This window comes from Phodopus roborovskii, unplaced genomic scaffold (genome assembly GCF_943737965.1).
Source record: "Phodopus roborovskii unplaced genomic scaffold, PHOROB, whole genome shotgun sequence".
NCBI classification, from domain to species: domain Eukaryota; kingdom Metazoa; phylum Chordata; class Mammalia; order Rodentia; family Cricetidae; genus Phodopus; species Phodopus roborovskii.
In genome coordinates, this window is record NW_026126613.1 from 3,114,884 (window position 1) to 3,138,504 (window position 23,621).

General features: G+C 41.8%; 1 pseudogene; it reads right to left on the reverse strand.

Moving 5' to 3' along the window:
• Positions 1 to 4,114: 4,114 nt before the first annotated feature.
• LOC127237774 (iron-sulfur cluster assembly 2 homolog, mitochondrial-like) lies at positions 4,115 to 4,659 on the reverse strand (annotated as a pseudogene).
• Between the last annotated feature and the right edge of the window lie 18,962 nt (positions 4,660 to 23,621).

The window sequence follows — 23,621 nt, forward strand, 5'->3', positions numbered from 1 at the left end:
TGGCTCAGTAGTTAGAGGGCCTGGGTTTGATTTTCGGTACCCACATGGTGTATACGTAACTCCATCTGTAACTCCAGTTCCATGGGATCTGATAGCTTCTTCTGACTGCCTCGGGGACTATATAAGCATGGTAACCATATGTAGGGCACATGAGCCAGTCAAAGATGGCGTAGAGGAGAAGTCAAGAGGGGGAGTCCTGAGTTGTTTACAAAAAAAAAAAAAAAAAAAAAAAAAAAAAAGATGATTGGTTGCCTAGATTGAACCAGATGAGATCACTGCATGAACAGCTCGTGATCACTAGGTAAAGCATAAGGGCACCTAGGCGCCTGATAGACTGACCTTTAAAACCATTGGCTGGCTGTTTTCCCACTCTGCAGTTCTTTCCTTTAAAAGATGCCTGATATGGACCCACAGGAAAGGGACAGATGATACAAGATGGACATTGCTTCAGAGTTCCTGCTTCATGGGAAAGTCTTCCAGACAGTCTGCTGGACACAGAGAAAAGTGACTGACAAACTGCCAATACAGGTGGACAGTTCAGTTTCCACCTTTACTGAAGAGTCTGCCAGACACACTATGGCCTATAGGCTGAAAATAAAACATTGCAAAAGAACTTTGGGTGACTGACCAGACAGTGAGTTGTTTCTGACATTCTAGAGTTTATAGATTATCCTTCTGTGGTCTTTGAGGGAGTTGAAGATAAATAGTTATGGCTATAGTTTTCCTTAGTTAGGATTAAAGATAAGTTACATATAGGACTTTATACACACAAAGATAAGATAGATGATGGAATATTTTCTTCAAAACTTGCTAAATGTTGTTAACTGTGATTCTTACTTGATAAGTGTTGTGTTATATATTTTGCTTTGTTAAGGTTAAAACCCTTCTTTCTATTTAGACAGAAAAGAGGAGATGATGGGAGATGTCATTCTGTAAATATGTTTCTCATACTGGTTAATGAATAAAGCACTGTTGGCCAAAAGAAAAGAAAGAAAGAAAGAAAGAAAGAAAGAAAGAAAGAAAGAAAGAAAGAAAGGAAGAAAGAAAGAAAGAAACTAGTAACTGGCCAACAGCATTATATAAAAAATAAATTAAATAAAAGATGCCTGATATGGGACATTAAATGAGTTCCTGCTTGACTAGACTCCCTGCTGCATCTGATTATCTCCTGGAATCTTGGAGGCTGGGACGGACCAGTGGGCAGCACACTTACCTTTCCTCAGCTCAGCTTTCCATGGCTGGACTAAAACCCCCGCAACCACACATACATGCAGGTGAAACACTCGTTTACATAAAATAAATAAATAAATTGCAAAAGTAGGACCTGTGGACAGGACAAAGGGACTATGTATTTTTGTGTATGTAATATATATCTTACATACTCATTATTATATGTGAAAGCCTATTTCTTATACATAAGTGTATACAAATAAGCACATACCTATTTCTGTCGCATGGTATAGAAGGAAAGATTCTGTTTCTTGATTTGCTGCTTAACTTGCTCTGGCAGAAGGGAAGTCAAAAGCGTGGTGAAAACCCCACTTTTAGTTTTCTGCTTGCCCCTGGGTATATTATACTCAGAATACACAAGCCAGCTGCTTTCCCAATGGAGAAAGGGGCTCTACATGTCAGTCCAAATGTAGGCAGTAGGACCTTGGAGAGAAAGGTGTACTGTGCCTTTAGGAAGCTTGCTGTAGCCCTGGTTCTAGTGATAGGCTCTCATCCCAACACTTCCTTGGGCCAAATAATTCTAACTTTCTTCTAAACTTTTTCCTTGCAGGAATTTGCAAATTAGGTCTTATAGCACGAATAATAAAAGTCCAGACACAGATATTGGGGTTAAAGTTGAAGACCAGAGAAGCAAAGCAGCCGGCCACTAGAGTTCTCACCTTTACCAATGCTCAGACGAAGGGGCGATCCGTTGAGCCTCTGGTTGCATCTCCAGACAGCGCTGCTCCTGAGATTCACTGAGACTGAAATACATTCCCATCTCCTCCCACCTCATACTCTCTCGCCCAGCCATAGTACTCCTGCCCTGACCTCCCAATGCTGGGATTAAGGGAGTCATCCCAAGGGCTGGATCAAAGGTGTGAGCTCTGCTTCTCTTTTAGACAGATTCACCCTCATGTAGTCCTGGGTGGCCTTGAACCCACAGAGGTCCATCTGTTTCCTGAGTGCTGGGGTTAAAGGTGTGTGCCACTACTGTCTAACCTCTATGGCTGTGGCTAGCTTTGCACTCTGATCTTTAGGCAAGCTTTAACAACTCATAAACAAAATATCATCACAAGGTTTTATGGCCTAAATGTAGCTAATGTCTATTTTCTTTTTTTTTTTTTTTTTAATTTTACTAGTCATATTATACTTAATCCATTCTTGAAAAGAAAGTCCTTTCTATTAGCTACAAATAATGAAGGAACCACTTCCTTTATGCATAAAACCAAAGATATTTTATATAATAAGGTAGGTAAAGCAATATATTGAACATGAATTCAAATACTAAATGGTCACAGACTATAGAAACAACCTCTATAGGCATGGAATAGAAAGGCTATTTTTCAAGTAATTCAGATATCAACAGGGGTCTGGCCAAATTTGTTTGGGGGGGGGTGCTGAGGGAAAATCTCTTGTTTTTATAAAACCAAGCAGATTCACGAGTAAGACAATATAACATATTTTCCCTGTAATATCATTAAGTGGAAAATGGGCTTCATAGGACACAAGAATAAATCCCTCACATTCAAAGAGTTCAATAAAGCTGGGCTGGTGACACAGGCCTGTCATCCCAACTAATTGGGATACCAAGACTGGGGGACTGAAAGTTCAAGGCCTGCCTGAACTACAGAGGGAGACTCTGTCTCCAGATAAATATAATCCAAGTGCTGGAACTGTGGTTCCCACCCTTCCGAATGCTGCGGTTCTTTAACATAACTCCTCATGCTGTGGTGACACACCAATCAGAACATTACTTTCTTTGCTACTTTATACCTGCAATTTTGCTTCTGTTATTAATCATAATGTAAATATTTGCTATGCAGGATATCTGATATGTGACTCCAGTGTGACTGATAGGAGAACCGTGGTGCTAGAGTGCTTGCCTAGCAGGTACAATGCCCTGGGTCCAAAGAGTGTGGGGGGGGGGCGGGGGGAGGGTGCAACCACAAAAAATAAAAAAAGAAAGAGAAAAGTGACGAAGAAAAAGGGACAAACCAAAACCAGGTTTGGTAGTAATATATCTAAGAGGCTGAGGCAGGGAAATTGAGAGTTCAGAACTAGGGCTACCTATAAGACTCTGTTGAAAGGAAGGAGGGAGGAAGGAAGGAAGCGAGGGAGGGAGGGAGGAAGAGAGGGAGGGAGGGAGGAAGAGAGGGAGGGAGGGAGGAAGAGAGGGAGGGAGGAAGGGAGGGAGGGAGGAAGAGAGGGAGGAAGGAAGGGAGGGAGAGAGGGAGGAAGAGAGGGAGGGAGGGAGGAAGAGAGGGAGGGAGGAAGAGAGGGAGGGAGGAAGAGAGGGAGGAAGAGAGGGAGAGAGGGAGGGAGGGAGGGAGGAAGGGAGGGAGGGAGGAAGAGAGAGAGGGAGGAAGGGAGGGAGGGAGGAAGGGAGGGAGGGAGGAAGGGAGGGAGGAAGAGAGAGAGGGAGGAAGGGAGGGAGGGAGGAATGGAGGGAGGGAGGAAGGGAGGGAGGAAGAGAGGGAGGAAGGGAGGGAGAGAGGGAGAGAGGGAGGGAGAGAGGGAGGGAGGGAGGAAGGAAGGATGGAAAAAAGGAAGGGAGGAAGGAAAAAAGAATATTCCATTTGCCGTTCTCATTGATTCTGGTTACTGGTGTTCTAGCTACTCAAACTGTGATCCTAAGTGAAAATACAGTAAGGAACAGTTTAAGATGATGCTTTATACATAGCTATACACATATATACAAACAACTCTGAAGGTAGAGATGTTAACTCCAAATTTTGGAGATTTGGAGGTGCCACAAATTATACTGGGTTCCACCCAGTGATTAAAATTGAGGTCACAGCATTTGGACTTGGCCTTAACATTTGTACTGTGGCCAAGACTACAAGTTTCCTGTTCCATAATCAATAGTGGTAGAACAAAACACTCCCGGATTAAATTAAATAAAACGAGAACGAGACATGATAAGAAAGAAACCTATAGAATTCTACTATTCCAGTTTTTTCATACTGGTACAAGGATCATCTGTCATTGTGTCAGATTTTGATAGAGAAGGATGACCCACAGGAGCAACCTTGAAATGAGCTTCGATAAGTTCTTGGCTGAAGTCCACCTGGGCCCCTTTCACGAAGGCCAATCTATCAGAGTCAACCACCACTCTCGCCCCGCCCTGTTCAAATACCCTGTCGTCAGGGTTAATAACTGTATCCAGTGAAAATTTGTATTGGAATCCGGAGCATCCACCTCCCTCCACCTGCAGCCTGAGGAATTCTGACCCTTCGGTGATTTCCAGAAGCCTCTGGACGCAGCTGTCTGTGAGGCGCATCTGTCCCTCGCCAGCCTCTGGAATGGAGGACATGGCTTCCCACCGGGTCAAAAGCCCGGGAGAAGATGTGAGGAGCCTGCCCCGCGGCCAGGGAATGACCACCCTGAATGCCGCAGCCGTTAGGGACAAGGGCCTGGTGGCTGCCATCTTGCTCCGCAGGCTCCGCCCCTTGCTAATGTCTATTTTCAAAGAAATCATTCATTAAGGATTAGGCTTGTATTTTAAGTTACTGCTAAAAAGGGGGGGCACATTGAAGATTGTATCTTAAGAGTGTTTGGCATGTGAGACATCTTGGATTTAATTGTAGCACTATAAGACAATTAACAAAAATAATGAAGGGCTGGCGAGATGTCTCATCTGATTGCACCATAGCAAGATCCATCACAGAGGTCCATGGAGTGTTACTGTAGTACCATAGCATTAGTATTTATGACCCATCTCAGTAATGCTGAAAAATGAAGCTGGCACAAAGTCTCACATCTTGTATCTTTGCTAACTTGGTGAACTTGACTTTGCAGTTTCTTAATTCATACTCTATGAAAAAGAAAAAAAGGTGCTGATTATTTTTGAGACAGGATCTCACTACATAGCTCTGGCTAGCCTGGAACTCACTACATAGACCTGGCTGACCTCTGACTCCCAGAGACCTGCCTTTGTCTCCCAAGTGCTAAGGTGCACAAAGTGACCACCCCAGCTGGCCAGTGCTCTTGGACTGTTTCTTATAAAAATGTTTATTCACACATATACATGAGATTGTGTAGATTCCCTTCTTGTCCTGGGTGAGAGATGGTATTTTTCTGTCTAAGGGCCATGGGACCTGGGAGGATGGAGCTGGTAAATGAAGAATGCCAAAGTCTCCAGCAATAGCCAACTTCATTCAGAGCCTCAGACAGTTTACATTCTGATGGCTAAGAAACGCCACATGAGTAAAGTCCTTACGAGTTCAAGGTGCCTGCAATCATAAATGGATAAGCTACAGGTGGTAGCAACATGCTTTTTCCTCAGGGGCAAAAAAAGGATAATTTAAGCATTTAATTGAAAAAAAAAAGGGATAATTTAAGCATTTAATTGAATACCCACATCAAGCAATAAAGAGTAATCTGAAAACAAAACAAAACAAAACAAAACAAAACTCATTCCTATCTGCTACACCCGGAGGGAGCATGAAAATACTTTTCAAGAACAATTCTGTGTTTTGAAGAAACCGGTCACAAGACTCTTCTTGCCTTGTTTTCTTGGAGTGCTCTCTCACAGACACTTAGAATTCTCCTCACATGACTCTTGAGGGGTTAAAAAAAAAAAAAGAAGGAATGTGAAATAGCTAAGGAGAGGAGACATAGCCTTGCCTTCACTCATCAGGGTTCCCATGCTCGACTTTTCTTACCTTGAATTGCTAACTTTTGTTTCATTTCTATTTATTCGGTATGTGTGGGTATATGCCACATGTGTTCCGGTATGGTAGAGGCCAGCAGAAGCTAGAATTACAAGTGGCTTTTGAGCTGAATTGAAGTCTTCTAAAAAGGACAATGAGTCTTAACTACTGAGTTATTGCTTTGTTTCATGCCTCCTACTGTCTAAAGTTTATTTTTGACATGGGGATCCCATTATACAACCCACAGCCAAGCCTGGCCTTGAACTTGTGAACCCCCTGACTTGGTTTCCCAAGCGCTGGATTGGTAGGCTTATGCCTCCACACATGGTTTCATTATCTGTTTTTTCTTTATCTCCTCTGGAATAGTGCAAAATAATTGATGGTGAGTTAAGGCACCTGTTTCCATACATCAAGACCAAAGGGAGCCTGGGGCCCGAGGCCACAGGTGTTTTCAGTAGCATCTGTCCAGCACTGTTCACTCACCGGAGCCCTGAAAATCTGCCAGCTCATCCTTGTCCACACAGATCATAGTCTTCAACCTCGGTTTCATTGTCATGGGATGCACTGTGCGCTTGGGAATTTAAACTATTTAAGCTGAACTCAGCCCTAAGGGAGGAAGACCTTCCCACCTATGCACTGTGTGAGGACCTGCATGCTTTCTCCTCAGTCTGGAAGTTCTCCTCAGCTCTGTGCCTCCCCTCTTCGGCTTTATCTACACTTGGCTAATGTTATGCTCATTATTTGTTTTAACTTGTCCGTTCCTTTACAGCCTTGAGCGTTCTTCTATCTCAGTCCCATAGGTGCCATATTGGTCTCTGCAGTTGACTTTCTAAAGGTGCAAATGTTTGGTTCCAGTCACTGCTACAGGCATTGACAGATGCTTTCCCTACTGGGAAATAGGCAGTGCGCCTGCACGTGTCTCTGTCCAAGGTCCTGAATCACTACTACCTGCTTTTGTTGGTTGGTTGACTGGCTGCTTTTTCTTTGAAGTGTTCACATTCCTTTGGTCCAGTTCATGGTCAAGGCCTTCTAGCCCTGTTCTGCCACACATGGGACATAAACAGCATTGTAAATCTAGAACCAAAACTTGAAAAAAAAAACATTGAATAAAGATATAACTTTGAGGCCTTTTTCCTCAAAGTTTTCTTTTCTACTCCCTCAAAAAAATGTTGGACTTACTATTTGTTTTTATTTTTTATGTATTGGTGGTTTGTCTGCATGTATGTCTGTGCATCACATGCCTGTCTGGTGCCTGGATTTCCTGGAACTCGATGGAGTTAGAGACAGATATGAGACACTATGTGAGTCTGGGAATTGAACCTGGGTCCTCTACAAGAACAGCAGTACTCTTAATCACTATGCCATCTCCTCAACCCTGAGTTACTGCGATCTTCACACTGAAAACCCCTGGAGACCAGAAGAGGGTGCCCAGTCCTCTGAAACTGGAACTGCAGACAAACATTAGCCACTATGAGGGTGTTGGACGCTGAACCCAGGTCCTCTGCCAGAAGAGCCAGTGATCTTAACTACTGATCCATATCTCGAACCTTTGTAGAGACTTTTTAAAAGATGTAATTTATCATTTTTAAATTGTGTGCAGGTGTGTGTGTGTGCCTGCATGTGGCTGTGTGTGTAACTGGAGTTACAGATGGTTGTGAGCTGCCATGTGGGTGCTGGGAATGGAACCTGCGTCCTCTGCCAGAGTAGCCAGTGATCTTAACCGCTGAGCACTGTCTCCAGTAGCACGTGCACAGAATTTTAACAGTTGTGGATTATGGAGACAGATATAATCTTAAAGTAGTTAACAAGCTCCCCACCCCCAGCACCTAAAGAAGGTCTTGCTACATCATCCAGGCATGACTCAAACTTCCTGGGCCCCAAAGCTTGTGACTATAGGCCTGAATTACCATGTCCAGCAATACTTTAAATAAAGAAGTTGTTGAGAATATTAGATAGATCAGAATCTGTGCACAAAATAGCTCCCATCTTGGAGAAAATATGATCTAAAGAGAAATTACAGGAGGGGAGAAAACAGTTTTCAGTTTTGGGTGAAAAAGTCTGTGTGGTCACACAGTCAGTCACTGAGGCATACTGGGAAAACATAAAAAAAAAAAAGTTTTAAAGCTGGTCATGACGATACATGCATATAATCCCTGAATTTAGGAGGACAATCCAGAACCCAAGGTCATCGTGGTCTACATACTGAGTTCTAGACTAGCAGAGATTATATAATGAGACCTTGATTCAAAAAAATGAGAACACAGGACTAGAGAGGTGGCTCTACAGTTAGGAGCACTTGCTGTCCTTGCAGAGGACCTGGGTTTGGTTTCTAGCGACCATATGGTGGATCACAATCATCTGTAATTTCAGTTCCAGGGGATCCAACACCCTCTTCTGACTCCTGCTGGCACCAGGCATGCATATAAGATTTCAATTTTTTAAAATCAACTTTTAAAACCCAAGGAAACAAAACGATCTTAGTTTGATTTCCATTGAAGTGATTTCCATTCAAGTGGCCAGAAGCCACTTGAAGAGGAAAAGTTTTGTTTGGCTTACATGTCCTCACATAGTCCATCACTGAAGCAGCAAGAACAGGGACTGAGGGGAGCGGGGCTTAATGTTCGCTCTGTGTGCTGGGTAGTTTTACGTCAACTGGACAAAAGCTAGCTAGAGTCATTGGAGAGGAGAGAGCCTCAGTCAAGAAAATGCCACCACAAGATTAGGCTGTACACAAGCCTCTAGGGCATTTTCTTAAGTAGTGATTGGTGGGGGAGGGCCTGGCCCATTGTGGGTGCTACCATCCCTGAGCTGGTGGTCCTGGATAAGGAAGCAGACTGAGCAAGCCATGGGGAGCGAGTCAGTAAGCAGCACCCCTCCATGGTCTCTGCATCAGCTCCTGCCTTTGGGTTCCTGCCCTGCTTGAGTTCCTGCCCTGACTTACTTTGGTGATGACTACAGTGTGGACATGTAAGCCAAATAAACCCTTTCCTCCTCAGCTGCTTTGATTGCAGCTGTGTTTATCACAGCAGTGGAAACCCTGGCTGAGACACCCTTCGTTGCTTAGCTGTGAAACTCACTCTGTAGACCATGTAATTCACAGAGATCCACCTGCCTCTGCCTCCCAAGTATTGGGATTAAAGGCATGTGTCACCTTATCTGACCCTACTGAGTATTTTAAGATGAAATAAACTGCAATGACAGGAAGGCTGTTTTTCAACTTCTATTCCCTAAAGCAGACATACATACAAGAATTCTCTAACCAGAAAGCTGTGCTTAGACAAGGAATCTGACACACAGGTCCTGTGAGGCTTGCTGCCACTAGATAATACTATTTTGTCCTACAATCTTCTGCATGATGATTTATAAAAATACTCAATTTTCCCTGCGTTTCCCACCTTCATTTCTGAAGACTCTCGTGTCATGCAAGATTTACATTAAGTAAATGTGCCACATCTCTTTATTACTACTATCTCTTATGTTGTGATGACAGAGCCTGCACACCTAACTTTCCATCCTTCAGCATACATTACTCTTGTAGAGCTTTACAAACAGGAATTAAACTTTATGTGTAAATGACAAAACATATGTTTTTATTCATTATAAGATTATTTTCATAATGTTTTCTGTCTCTTGATTTCTAAACTTATTTTGGTTCAGAGATATGAATGTTAACAAAACATGAACCTTTACTTCCTTTGTTTAAAATACTCATTACCACCTAGTGTAGTGGCACACACTTTCAATCCCAGGACTCAGGAGGCAGAGGCAGGCAGGTTTCTGCAAGTTCAAAGCCAGCTTGATTTACATAGTAAGTTCAAGGCCAGTGAAGGTTATTAAGTGAAATACTGTCTCAAATAAATAAATAAAATCTAAAATCAAACAGTTATTTAAATTAAATAATATTTCATTCAGGTGATGTAGTTCAATGATGTATTCTTGTGTAAGGAAGGTCATAGGTGGAATCCCCTGTAGTGAAAAACAAAGAAAAACTAAAATATGAATTTCTTCCAATGGTCATCTACCTTAAACATCTAGCTCCCAGTTAACCAGAGCCTCTGGAATCAGCTCACAGAGCCACCTGCTGACTGTCATATAAAATCTGACTGCTTCCCACCTGACTGCTGTTCCTGCCATCAGAGAGACAGCCTTGACAGTTTGATTCCCCCAAAATCTTTCTCTGAATCCACAGAATGGTCCCATTAGGTGGTCTTACAGTCTATTTTATCTGACCAATGAAATCCGTCCATGTTTTGTGTTCAGATAGTGTTTATTCCATCGTCAAATATTTATTGAATATTCAGGTAGTGAGGTGTAGAGATGACAAAGTCCTATCCTAAGGACATCTCTTAGCAAGGGGCACAGACAATAAATAGTCAGGTGAATTGACTTGCAGGGTATGTGTGTAGGATGAATTCTCTGAGAACATGAAAAGATGGACCGTACTTCACCTAGAGATGAGCCGAGTCTTTCAGGTGAGGATGAAAGATAACTACACAGGCTGGGATGGCATGTGAGACAAGCATGTGCTGGCTTTAATGGGAATAGCCCCTTTAGGCTCATAGATCTGAATGCTTGGCCACTAGGGAGTGGCACTTCTTTTATTGGAGTGGGTGTGGCCTTGTTGGGGGAAGTGTGTCAGTGGGGGTGGGGCTTGATGGTTTCAGAAGCTCAAGCCAGGCCCCGTGTTTCTCTCTTCCTGCTGCCCGTGGATCCTAATGTAGAACTTTCAGCTCCTTCTCCAACACCATGTCTACCTGCGTTTCTCCCTGCTTCCTGCCGTGACTAAACTTTTGAAACTGTAAACAAGGTCCAATTAAATGCTTTCCTTTATAAGAGTTGCTTTGGTCACGGTGCCCCTTTGCAGCAACAGAACTCTCCAGTATTTACATATAATGCCAGCATCTGAACTCCCTTCCATTGGAGTTAACTCTGCACAGTAGGAGTCTTTGCTATTTTAGGAACCTGATTTTCACCACAGAAACTAAAGCAGGCTCACTATCCTTACCCTATTTTCAGCTACAGCAGAAACATGCCCTAGACTCATTCAGTCACACTCTCCGTCCTCAGCGGGTGTTTGTCTAACCTATCTTTTCCTCCTTCAAGCTCAGAGGTACTGAGTTAGGTCATTGTCTGAAATCCACAGTCACCTTGGATTCCCCAACTAAAGAACCTCATAGGACAGATTTCTTCTCCATGAGACAGTTATCTATGATGATGCCGATCGTAGAGTAAAAGTAATGATCTCCTGAGACTGGTCCCCTCAAATGTGGACCATTTTGAAGAACCAGAATTGAAGCAATGATAACCTGACCACAACTGAGCTAAGACTGCTCAATTACACACGCTTCTAGCCCCACCCCTCCAATTCGTCCTCTATTTAAACCCAGCTTTGTGTCAGTACTCCCCAAAACAGACTGAGGGCCTTAGGACCCCTTTATTTGACTTTCTTCTCAACCAGGCCACATTCAATCAATCTTTCTGTTTTTTAACAATTACCCGTCTCTTTGATTGACATATCAGAGATGCATATGTGATCCCTGCTTCCTAAGGCTACAAAAAGCCCAGGCTTTTACCCTAAAAAACTCTAGTTACACCATCTCCAAGGAAACTCCTCAGCAGCAAAGAACTGTTGCTTCTTTCTTTCATATAAATATCCTAATTAGCTCTTCTCTCACTTCTTGCCATTGCATTTCCTATAATGCAATTTATGTATTTGCACAATACATTTGTTTCATCATCATTCCAGTACAAGGAACTGGGCATAAGAAACCATCAAGTCATTAAATAACCACTGAGTTGTTATTGGCTTTTAATTGGAGAGAAATAGCTTATCTCTATTCCAGGAATTTGATTTGTGCACGAAAGATAAAACCAATCAGCATGGCTAGATAGAAAGAGCCAATATGTCCACATGTCTCGAGACATCAACAAACCGGAGAAAGCACTGTTCAGGGTGTGTCAGAGAAAGGGAACTAAAAAGCTGAAGTGATGGCAAAAGACAGGAAGCCTTAATAAGGTGACACCAAGAATGGTTTACTAGTAGAGGACTGATAGTTGAGAAACTAGCAAAGAACTGATAGACTGTGCATCATCAGGGACAGACTATCCCTTGGATCAGGATATTGGCAAATGTGTGTGTTTCCCATTGAACTTCATTGTTTCTAACACCTATTGTGCTCTTGAACTTGGCAGGAACTGTGTTATGTTCTAGGGACAGAGTAACAAATGAAAGTAAGTAAAGTCCTGTACTCAGTTATCTGATATTCCAGCAGAAGAAAAAGGCAAGCAGTGTCTGTCACATAACAATAAGTGTAACTGGGAAAAATAAAAGAGGAAAAAGGATCTAGATGGCCATTCAGAAACATGCCATGGAGATGGAGAGTAGAATGATAGTTGTCAGGGTCTTGGGGTAGAGGTAAATGGGGAGATTATTGTTTAGTGGGTGCAGAGGTTCAACTTTATCCTTGTTCTAGTTTGCTTTCAAAATGACAGAGGAGTAAAGTTCCCTGACTTGAGTCTTAAGCCTTGCTCAGATTACTTTCTTGTACAACCCAGAGCCTTCTTCCCAGCTGTGGCACCACCAAAAATGGGCTGGGATCTACCACATCAATCATTAATCAATCATTAATCAGTCTTAATCAAGAAAGTGCTCCCCCACAGACTTGCTTGTAGTTAATCTGATGGAGACATTTTCTCAATTGAGATTCCCTTGCCCAGATGACTCTAATTTGTGGCTTGTGCCAAAATGACAAAAACAAAACAAAACTTAAGTGCTGGGAATTGAACTAGTGGCTTTGTTCATGCTGGGTAACTTTCTACTACCAAGCTACCTAGAGTTTTACGCTTTCAAGAAAAAAACAAAAACAAAAACAAAAATCATTCTGGAGGACTGGGGATCTAGAGACAGATAGTGGTGGTTAGTTGTGCAATACTGTGAAAGTAGTTAATAGAGTTATCATCAGGAACATACTAGGTGTGATTTGGAATAATGTAATGTTGACAAGATAAGGAGACAGCCACAAAGTGGCTCTGATATGAGCCAAGCCTAAGGCAGGCTCTGATAAACCCCAAGGTGGCTCTGATAAACCCCAAGGTGGCTCTGATATGTTAACCAATCTTAAGTTGTGAACCCAGATTCTGCAAAACTGATGTCTGCTGGAACAATACACAAACAAACAAAACAAACAAAGCTGGAACTTTGGAGGTGATGCCAGAAGCACACAGCCATGCTCCTGAGACAGGCACCTCAAGCTTCTGCGCTGATCCCATCAGCAAAGGGACTTTGAGACTGGCCACCTTGTGTGACTTGGCTCCAGCGACCATTGGGTTTCTGGCACCATTGCCAAGTTCATACATGCCTGACTGTCAGCACTAGAAGCTGTCAGAAGCTCTCAAGGGCCTTCTAGAACTCCCAACAGTGGTATCCACTCTCTTATCCTCCTGGCCTGCCACAGCTGAAGGACTTCCAGAGGGACACGAGTCCCGCTTGAAGCACCCGGCATGGGACAGGAGTTTCCAGTGGAAGCCTGTGGCATTTGCTGCCACTGTTCCGTGTCTCCTCACATGAGGTCATTCTTGTAGTGAGATAGTTCTGTGGCACTGACCACGCCCATTGGGGGTGGAGCGATGGGCGGAGTGACCTGTGGAAGGAAGTCGGAGAGGGCCAGGAAAGGCATTCTCTTTCTGGCGTGACTTGGACAGGAGAGGATCGGGTTGAATTTCCTGGTGTTCATCTGTCTAGGTTTTAAGTTATTTCTCCCTGAATAAACATCTATTCGGCCTATTTGTTTATCCAGATCCTTATTTAACCGCATTACATTCTAATATTTTTTTTTTTTTTTTCAAGACAGGGTCTCACTCTGTAGCCCTGGCTGTCCTGGAACTCACTCTGTAGACCAGGCTGGCCTCAAACTCAGAGATCTGACTACTTCTGCATCCTGCGTGTTAGGATTAAAGGCTTGCCATGCCCCACCCCTGCCTGGCTTGAGATTACTGCAGTATTTATAATAGCATGGTATTGTAAGGAATGTTTGTGTAAATAAATGGATATCTTGTGTGGACATAGCCTGATAGCCTGATAGCCACCCGTACAGCTCTTCAGATGTATTACACACTGACAATCTGAAAATGGTATATATATATATATATGTATGTATGTATGTATGTATGTATGTATGTCTATGTCTATGTCTATGTCTATGTCTATGTCTATGTCTATGTCTATGTGAATTTCAGGACAAAGGCTGAAGAAAATAATTAAAGCACACAAACCTGGGAGGAACAAGAGGCTCTCAAGGATACCTGTGGTCCTGGACACCATGACAACAAAATCAAACTCAAATCAAAGACTGGAGATCTGAAAGAAAACAAACATTTGTTCATAAACTTTGAGATACCTCAGTTCAAATTAAGTGTCAGGGAGTGTGTTTAGTTCCCCAAACATTACCACCCCCTATCTACACTGGAGCCATGCACTTTCTGGGAGAGAAGGGGAATTGACGGGAGGGAAGAATGAGTGTGTATTGCTAGGATCTGTGCCCTAGACAACCCCCCCCACCCCACCCCCACCCCCGGATAGATGCTAATGGAACTCTTCTTCTCCCATCATGCACTTGGGCCAGCCAGGGGAGGAGACCATAGTTCTGGTGTAAGAGCTGAGGAGACACTTAGACAAACATGGTCAATGTGTCTTTGATCCAGTTTTTCTGTCTCCTACCCAGGATCCTCTAGTCTCTATACTGGGGATGATAACCACATGAAACACAGAAGTCAGAGCTGGGTTAAGAACAAACAAAAAACCAAAAAAAAAAAAAAAACTGTACTCAGTGAAAAGAACACCCAGGCTGACCAGCAGACAGGGACTTTGTGGTTTCATTAGGTCACTACGACTACTGAAAACTGCTCCAGGGTCTCTATTTCTCCTTTTATTGAAGACAATCTAAGCATGCAGCAACCAACCCTGTGGCCCAGTGTTTTTATTCTGAGTATTACTTGGGTTTTATTTAACCCACATATGTAGATTGTGGAGCAGCCAAAAATATGGGTAGACTTTCATTGCAAGCATGGCCTACATAGAGAGTTCCAGGCACACCAAGGTAGGTGGATCTCTGAGTTTGAGGCCAGCCTGATAGTCTACAGATTGAGTGCTAGGACAGCTAGGTTACACAGAGAAACCCTGTGTCACCATGAACCAGAATGTAGATGTTATCTGTGTCTACATAGATGTTATTCTATGTCTAACAAGACTGACTTTGGAAGATACAATACTGATTTTAACATTAGCACAAATCATGGCATTTTTGTTATCGATATATGAAAGACTGAAACATCCTATTATTTATGTTTCTCCTAAGAACAAATATTTTTTTTTTCTATATATCCAAACAATTTACAAAGAGGCTTTTGATTGTCTACTCCAGAGAAAGCTTTTGTAGCCTGGGGCCATCTCCACCAGGATCAGAATGAGCTACTGTTAGGGAGCATCTCTCTCACAGAATTCAATGTAGATTCTCTGTCTCTCTCTCTCTCCATATTTCTTTTTTATGATAATATTTTTAATTTAAATTTTAAACAATCTTGTTTTACATGTTGATCCCAGTTCCCTCAACCTCCCCTCCTCCTTGTCCCCCCCCCCCAGCCACCATCCCATCCCCTTTCTCTTCCCCAGGGAGGGTGAGACCTTCATGGGGGATCTTCAAAGTCTGTCACATTTTGAAGCACATCCTAGGCCCTCCTCCATGTGTCTAGGCAGACACATGTGGAATAGGCTCCCGAAGTCCATTTGTACACTAGGGATAAATACTGATCCTCTACCAGAGGCCCCATTGATTTCCCAGTCCTCCTAACTAACATCTGCTTCTGCTTCCATCAGCTGCTAGATGAAGGCTTTACGATGGCATATAAGGTAGTCACTAATCTCATTATCAGAGAAGGGCATTTAAGTTAGCCTTTCCATGATTGCTTAGATTGTTAGCTGTAGATCTCTGGACATTTTCCTAATGCCAGATTTCTCTTAAAACCTATAATGGATCCCTCTATTATGATATATCTTTTCTTGCTCTCCTCTATTCTTTCCCTGACTCAATTTTCCTGCTCCCTCATGTCCTCCTCTCCCCTCCTCTTCTCCCTTTCTCTTTCTCCTAACTCCCTCTCTCTCCCCCCATGTTCTCAATTTGTTCAGGAGATCTTGTCCCTTACCCCTTCTCTGGGAGATCATATATGTCTCTCTTAGGGTCATCTTTGTTTCCTAGCTTTTCTGGCAGTGTGGATTTTAGGCTGGTAAACCTTTGCTCTGTGTCTAAAATCCATATATGAGTGAGTATATATCATGCTTGTATTTTTGTGACTGGGTTACCTCACTCAGGATAGTTTCTTCTAGTTCCATCCATTTCCCTGGGAATTTCAGGAATATATATATATATATATATATATATATATATATATATATATATATATTTCAGCTGAGTAGTGCCATTAACATTGAGGGTATTAATGACCATTGAACCATTGATTGTTAATTCTTGATTGTTTTGGGTGGTATTATGTGTGGATTTCCCCCAATTTTTCTTTTGGCTATTGGTAAAATGGGATTATTTATTGCCTGTGTTTTTGTGGATATAGTTGACTTCCTTGGGTTGGAGTTTTCCTTCCAGAACCTTCTGTGGGGCTGGATTAGTTATAAACATTGTTTAAATCTGGTTTTGTCATGGAATATATTGGCTTCTCCATCTATAATGATTGAAAGCTTTGCTGGGTATAGTAGTCTGGGTTGGCATACGTGGTCTCTTAGTGTTGGTAGAATATCTATCCAGAACCTTCTGGCCTTCAGAGTTTCCATGGAAAAGTCAGGTGTAATTTGGATAGGTTTGCATTTATATTACATAAAGAGGGAGCTTATTACAGCTGCACAAGATATACCAGCACAAACAGGCCACAGTAGGTACTTAGTAAACGGGATTCTGAAGATCTCATGTTATAATGGCTTTGAGAGTAGAAGCAGAACTCCAGCAGTGCAAACAAAGGATCCCAAACTCTGCTGCTCAGGAACAGCTTGACCATGAGGTTGAGTGAGACCTGTGGCTGTCTCTCTTGGTTTCTGCTTTGTCTTATTGATGGTGTCCTTTGCTTTACAGAAGCTTTCAGTTTCATGGGGTTCCATTTGTTACTTTTTGATCTGTTCAGAATTTGTGTTCTGTTCAGAAAGTTATTTCCTGTGCCAATTTGTCCAAGGTTGTTCCTCTACTTTCTCTTCTGTCAGGTTCAGAACAAAAAGAAGAACTCGCATCCAAAAGGAATACACAGCAAGAAATAATCAAATTCAGGGGATAAAGCAATAACATAGAAACAGACAAATAAAAACAATTCGAGAAGAATCAATGAAACGAAGAGTTGATTCCTTGAGAAAATCAAATAGATAGACAAATCTTTATCCAAACTAACTAGAAGACAGAGAGAATATCCAAATGAATAAAATTAGAAACATCAGGGTATTATAGCAACAGACACAAGGAAATCCAGAGAATCATTAAAAACCTGTGTTCCACCAAATTGGAAAATCTAAAAGAATTGGTATCTTTCTCAATAGGTACTACTTATCAAAGTTAAATCGAAAGCAGATAAACAATTTAAATAGACCTATAACCCCTAGTAAAATAGAAGCAATCATTAAAAGTTCCCCAACCCAAAACAACAACCACCACCATCTCTCCCCTCTCCCTCAGGGCCAGACAGTTTTAGAGCAAAATTATAAAGACTTTCAAATAATATTTAATGTTAGTACTCCACATTACTGCATAACTTAGAAATAGATGGAGCATTGACCCAAATCATTGTATGAGGTCCCATATACCCTGATATATAGACCACGTAATGACCCAGTAAAGAAAGTATTAGAGACCAATTCCCCTTATGAACACAGATGCAAATATACTCAACACAATGCTTGCAAACCCAATCCAAGAACACATCAAAAAGATCATCCACCATGCTGAAGTAGGCTTCATCCCAGACATGCAAGGATGGTTCAATATATGAAAATCAGTAAATGCAACCCATCATATAAACAAACTGAAGGAAAAAAAAACATTCATCTCATTTGATGTTGAAAAAGTCTGACAAAATCTAATACCTTTTCATGATTAAAGTCTTGAAGAGATCAGGGATACAAGGAACATACCTAAACATAAATACAGGCAAATTACAGCAAGCCTATAGTCAACATAAAATTAAATGGTGAGAAACTCAAAGTAATTCCACTAAAATAAGGAACAAGACAAGGCTTTCCACTCTCTCCATACCTCTTCAATATAGTACTTGAAGTCGTGGATAGAGCAATAAAGCAACTGAAGGGGACCAAGGAGATAAAATTAGAAAGGAAGAACTCGAAGTATCTTTATGTGCAGGTAATATGAAGGTATACATAGGTGATCCTAAAAATTCCACCAGGGAACTCCTGGAGCTGACGATAAGTACTTTCGGCAAAGTGTCTGGATCCAAGAAAAAAAAAATAGGGCTTCTATATACAAATGACAGAATGAGAAAGAAATGAGGGAAACAACACCTTTCACAATTGCTTCAAATAATAGAAAAGGTCTTGAGGTAACTCTAACTATGCAAGCGAAAGGCTGGTATGATAAAAACCTCAAGTCTTTGAAGAAAGAATTGAAGAAGATATCAGAAGATGGAAAGATTTCCCATGCTCATGGATCATTAGGATTAACATAGTAAAAATTGCCATCCTACCAAAAGCAATCTACAGATTCAATGCAATCCCTATAAATTCCAACACATTTCTTCACACACCTTGAAAGTACAATTCTCTACTTTATATGGAGAAGCAAAAACCAAGGCTAGCTAAAATAATCCTGAATAATAAAAGAACTACTGGAGGTCTCACCATTCCTGATTCCAAGTTGTATTACCTGGGTATAGCAATAAAACAGGATATTATTGCACAAAACAGATACATCAATCAGTGGAATTGAATTGAAGATACAGACATAAATCCACACACCTATGGCCATCTGATTTTTTTCTAAAGAAGACAGAAATATACACTGAAAAAGAGGGAATCTTCAATAATGTTGCTGGTCAAACTGGAGGTTTACATGTAGAAGAGTTTAAATAGATTCATACTTATCAATCTGCATGAAACTCAAGTCCAAGTGGATCAAAGATCTCAACATAAAACCAGTTACACTAAACCCAATAGAAGGGAATAGCCTTGAACTCATTGTACAGGAAAAGACTTTTTGAATAAACATTGTTAGCACCGGGACTAAGATCCATAATCAATAAAGGAAACTGTCATTTGGACAGAGAGACAGCCTAAAGAATGAGAAAAGGTTTTTTTACCACCTACATATCTGAGAGGTTAATATTCTTATTCCATAACCTCACCAGCATTATTATTTGGGGCTGGCGCAGGTGCAGGACAAGACCGGGCGGCAGGCGGAAAAAACCGTACTCGTTACAAGCTGTCATTTGTTTTATTCATCTTGGCCATTCTGACTGGTGTAAGATGAAATCTCCCAATAATTTTGACTTGCATTTCCCCTTTAACTAAGGATATTGAACATTTCTTTAAGTGTTTCTCAGCTGCTTTTGTTACATATTTTGAGAATTCTCTGTTTAGTTCTGTACCCCATTTTTAACTGTGTTATTTGTTTTCTCCATGTCCAGTTTTTATAATTCTTTATATGTATATTTATATATATTGGTATTACCCTTCTACTGGATGTGTAATTGGTAAAAAAAAAAAAAAAAATCCCATTCTATAGCCTATAGCCTTCCATTTTGTCCAGATGATGGTGTCCTTTGTCATACAGAAACTGATGGTATCCTTTGTCATTCAGAAGTTTTCCAGTTTCGTGAGGTTCTATTTATTAATTGCTTGTTCTTTTTTTGTTTGTTTTGTTTTTTAAGACAGGGTCGCTCTTCACAACCCTGGCTGTCCTGGCACTCACAGTGTAGATCAGACTAGCCTGCAATGGATGGAGATCTGTTTGTTTCTGCCTTCTGAGTGTTAGGATTAAAGGCATGTGCCACCCTGCCTGGTACTGTTCATTGTTTTCTTAGTGCCTGCGTTATCAGTGTCCTCTTCATAAAGCATTTTCCTTTGCCAATATGTTGAAGACCATTCACCACTTTCTCCTCCACCAGATTCAGGGTATCTGGCATCATGTTGAACTCCTTAACATACTTGGAGTTGAATTTTTGTGTAGGGTGATAATTATGCATTCTTTTACATCCAGTCAATCAATTTGACTAGCACCATTTGTTGAAGATGCTATTTTTTTTCTTTTTCTTGTGTATATTTTTGGCTTCTTTGTATAAAAAAAAAATCAGTTGTCTATAGGTCTGTGGATTTATGTCTGGATCTTCAGTTTGATCACATTGGTCAATGTGTCTTTTTATGACAACAACGTGCTGTTTTTATTACTGTAGCTCTGTAATACAACTTGAAATTGGGGGTTCTGATACTGCCAACAGTTCTTTTATAATTAAGGATTATTTTAGCTATCCTGTGGCTTTTGTATTTCTATGTGAAATTAAAGTGCTGGAAGTTTGAAGAGGATCATATTGAATCTGTAGCTTGATTTTGGTAGGATGCCCATTTTCATACTATTAACCTTACTGAGCATGGGATATCTTTCCATCTTCTGATGTCTTCTTTAATTTCTTTCTTCTTTAGTTATGCATTTAAAATTTAGCGAGACAGCCACATGTATGTAGTATGTGCATAATATGTATGTAGTACTCACTTGTTATGTTGGTTAGTGTTTACTGCTTTGAACTGTGCAGATTATACAGCATTTCTATCAATGTTGGACTCTCAACTGGACAGAGGTGATAAGCCCATTGCAATACAATTCATACACCTCAGCAGAGCTAGTTGGGAGACTGCTCTGTAGGTGGAGTTTTCCTGATCTGATCGCGTGCTCCCAAATAACCGACTCAAAGACTTAATGTAAATTATAAATGCTCATCAAATAGCTCACTCAGGCCTGTTACTGCCTAACTCTTATGTTTAAATGAACCCTTATTTCTTACCTGCTTTGCCTTGTGGATCATGGCTTGTCACCTCATTTTCTACCATCATGCTTCCTCAGTGGCTGGTTGGCGTCTCTCTGACTCTGCCCTTCTTCTCCCGTCATTCTCTCAGTTTGGCTATCCCGCCTATAATTCTTGCCTGGCTGCTGAGCAATCAGCTTTTTATTAAAGCAATCTGAGTGAGAAATCTTCACGATGTACAAAAGGACAATTCCACAGCACTGCTCTATATTGTAGTTTTTTTATTTTAAATTTAAATTTAAAACAAAGTTTTTTTTTTTTAACATCACCCTCCCATCCTTCCCTATCACCCCCACCAAATCCCAGGCCATTAACTTTCTGCTCCCCAGGGAGGGTGAGGCCTTCCATGGGGAGTCTTCAAAGTCTGTCAAATTATTTGGGTCAGGGCCTAGTCCCTCCCCCATGTGTCTAGGCTGAGGGAATATCCCTCTGTGTGGAATGGGCTCCTAAAGTCCATTCCTATACTAGGGGTAAATACTGATCCATTACTAGAGGCTCCATAGACTTCCTAGTCCTCCTAACTAACACCCACATTCAGGGAATCTGGGTTGGTCCTATGCTGGTTTCCCAGCTATCAGACTAGGGTGTATGAGCTCCCCCTTGTTCAGGTCAGCTGTTTCTGTGAGTTTCTCCAGCCTGGTCTTGACTTCTTTGCTCATCACTCCTCCCCCTCTGTAACCGGATTCCAGGAGTTTGGCCCAATGTTTAGCTGTGGGTGTCTGCTTCTGCTTCCATCAGCTACTAGATGAAGGCTCTAGGATGGTATGTAGGGCAGTAGTCAATCTCATTATCATGGAAGGGCATTAGAGGTAGCCTCTCCACTATTGCTTAGATTATTAGGTAGGTTCATCGTTGTAGATCTTTGGGCATTTGCCTAGGGCCAGATTTCTCCTTAAATCTATAATGGCTCCCTCTATTATGGCATCTCTTTTCTTGTTCTTCTGTATTCTTTCCCTGTCTCAGCCTTCCTTCTCCTTCATGCCCACCTCTCCCCTCCTCTTCTCCTCTCCTCTTTCTCCTAACTCCCTTCCCCTCCCTCCATGCTCCCAATTTGCTCGGGAGATCTTGTCCCTTTCCTCTTCTCCAGGGACCATGCACGTCTCTCTTAGGGTCCTCTTCGTTTCATAGCTTTTCTGACTGTGTGGATTGTAGGCTAGTAGTCATTTGCTTTATGTCTAAAATCCATATATGAGTGAGTACATACCGTGTTTGAAGAGTGAACTGAGAAAATGTGGTACATTTACACCATGGACGACTACTCAGCAGAAAACCACAATGGGGATCCTGAAATTCACAGGGAAATGGATGGAACTAGAAGAAACCATCCTGAGTGAGGTAACCCAGTCACAAGAAGACACACACAGTATGTATACTGTAGGATTTGAGACTACTAATGTATACCTCTGTGAGGTTCTTCCTTTAAGTCTCAGTCCTATAATAAACAGTGACCAACTTAGGGGACATTGCTTACAGTGAGGTTGGCTTGGGGTCTATCCCTACTCACACACTCTAGGTCTGGGCTTAATGCTCAGAGGACTTTGGAGGTGGCTTATGTGGAGCCCAGAGAACTATTGTTATCTTGTTGGTGATAAGTAATGAAGGTCTAACTTTAATATAACAATGGAATTCCTTCCACTTACCTTTTTGCTTTTGAGAGTGGCCTTCCCTGGTTTGCTCAGACTGTGCTCATGTGGGGGCCATGCCACCCCTGGCCCCCAAACATGCTTTCCTTTAAATTAATCTTCCTTTTAAAATTCACTTTCATTGTATGTATTTTTCCCGCGTGCATGTATGTTCAGTGCCTGTGTGTCTGGCGCCTACAGAGTACAGAAAAGTGTGCTGGGTCCCCTGGAACTGGAATTATGGGTAATTGTGAGCCACCATGTAGATGCTGGGTACTGAAGCCAGGTTTTCTACAAGGGCTCTTAACCACTGAGCGTTTTTTGCTTCCCTTTTAGTGTGTGTGTGTGCGTGCATGTGTGCGTGCTTGCGTGTGTGATGATGATGCCATAGGCCATCGTGCTAGGTTAATGACCTCACCTCAGGAAGCTGATGTTTTAGGTGATTTAAGGAGGACAAACGAAGGGAGAACATTTTCACTTGGGGCAGGTTGCAATGTCTGAACAGTGCCCTGGTGGGTCTATTACCTTTGTGTTCCTTTTAAGCCTTGGCTTTTTCAAAGTTCTTGCCAGACAGGTTTCTGTCTCATCTGAATCAACTGGTCACGTGAAGATGATGCAGGTCAGCTTCAAGCCTGTGGCACATGTAAGTGAGGGTCAGTTGTAGGTTGAAACTAATTTAGAATCGCCCTGGGAAAGAACACCCATGCCAGCCACCTTCTTTGTTTTTACGTCCTGCACTTGAGTTTAACAAAAGTCAGAGAAGTAATTTCTCTTTATGTATTAGGTGGGCAGGCAAGACTGGCTCTTAAACAGATGAGTTCATCGCAGGGGAAGCATGGTCTCTTTGAGAGAAACTTGAGCAAATCAGTTCCTTTGTGTCTCTCTTACTCCAGCCCCTCTCGACTTCCTCTCTTGAGTGTTCATTTTCAGCAGTGTGAGCCGTTCTCATATTTTCCACAGACTGCATTAACTTGTTTCAGATGCTCAAATTGTTTGTCCTTTTGGAATTTTTAATTTATTACTTTTATTGTATGTGTGAGTGTTCTGCTTCTTGTAAGTGTAC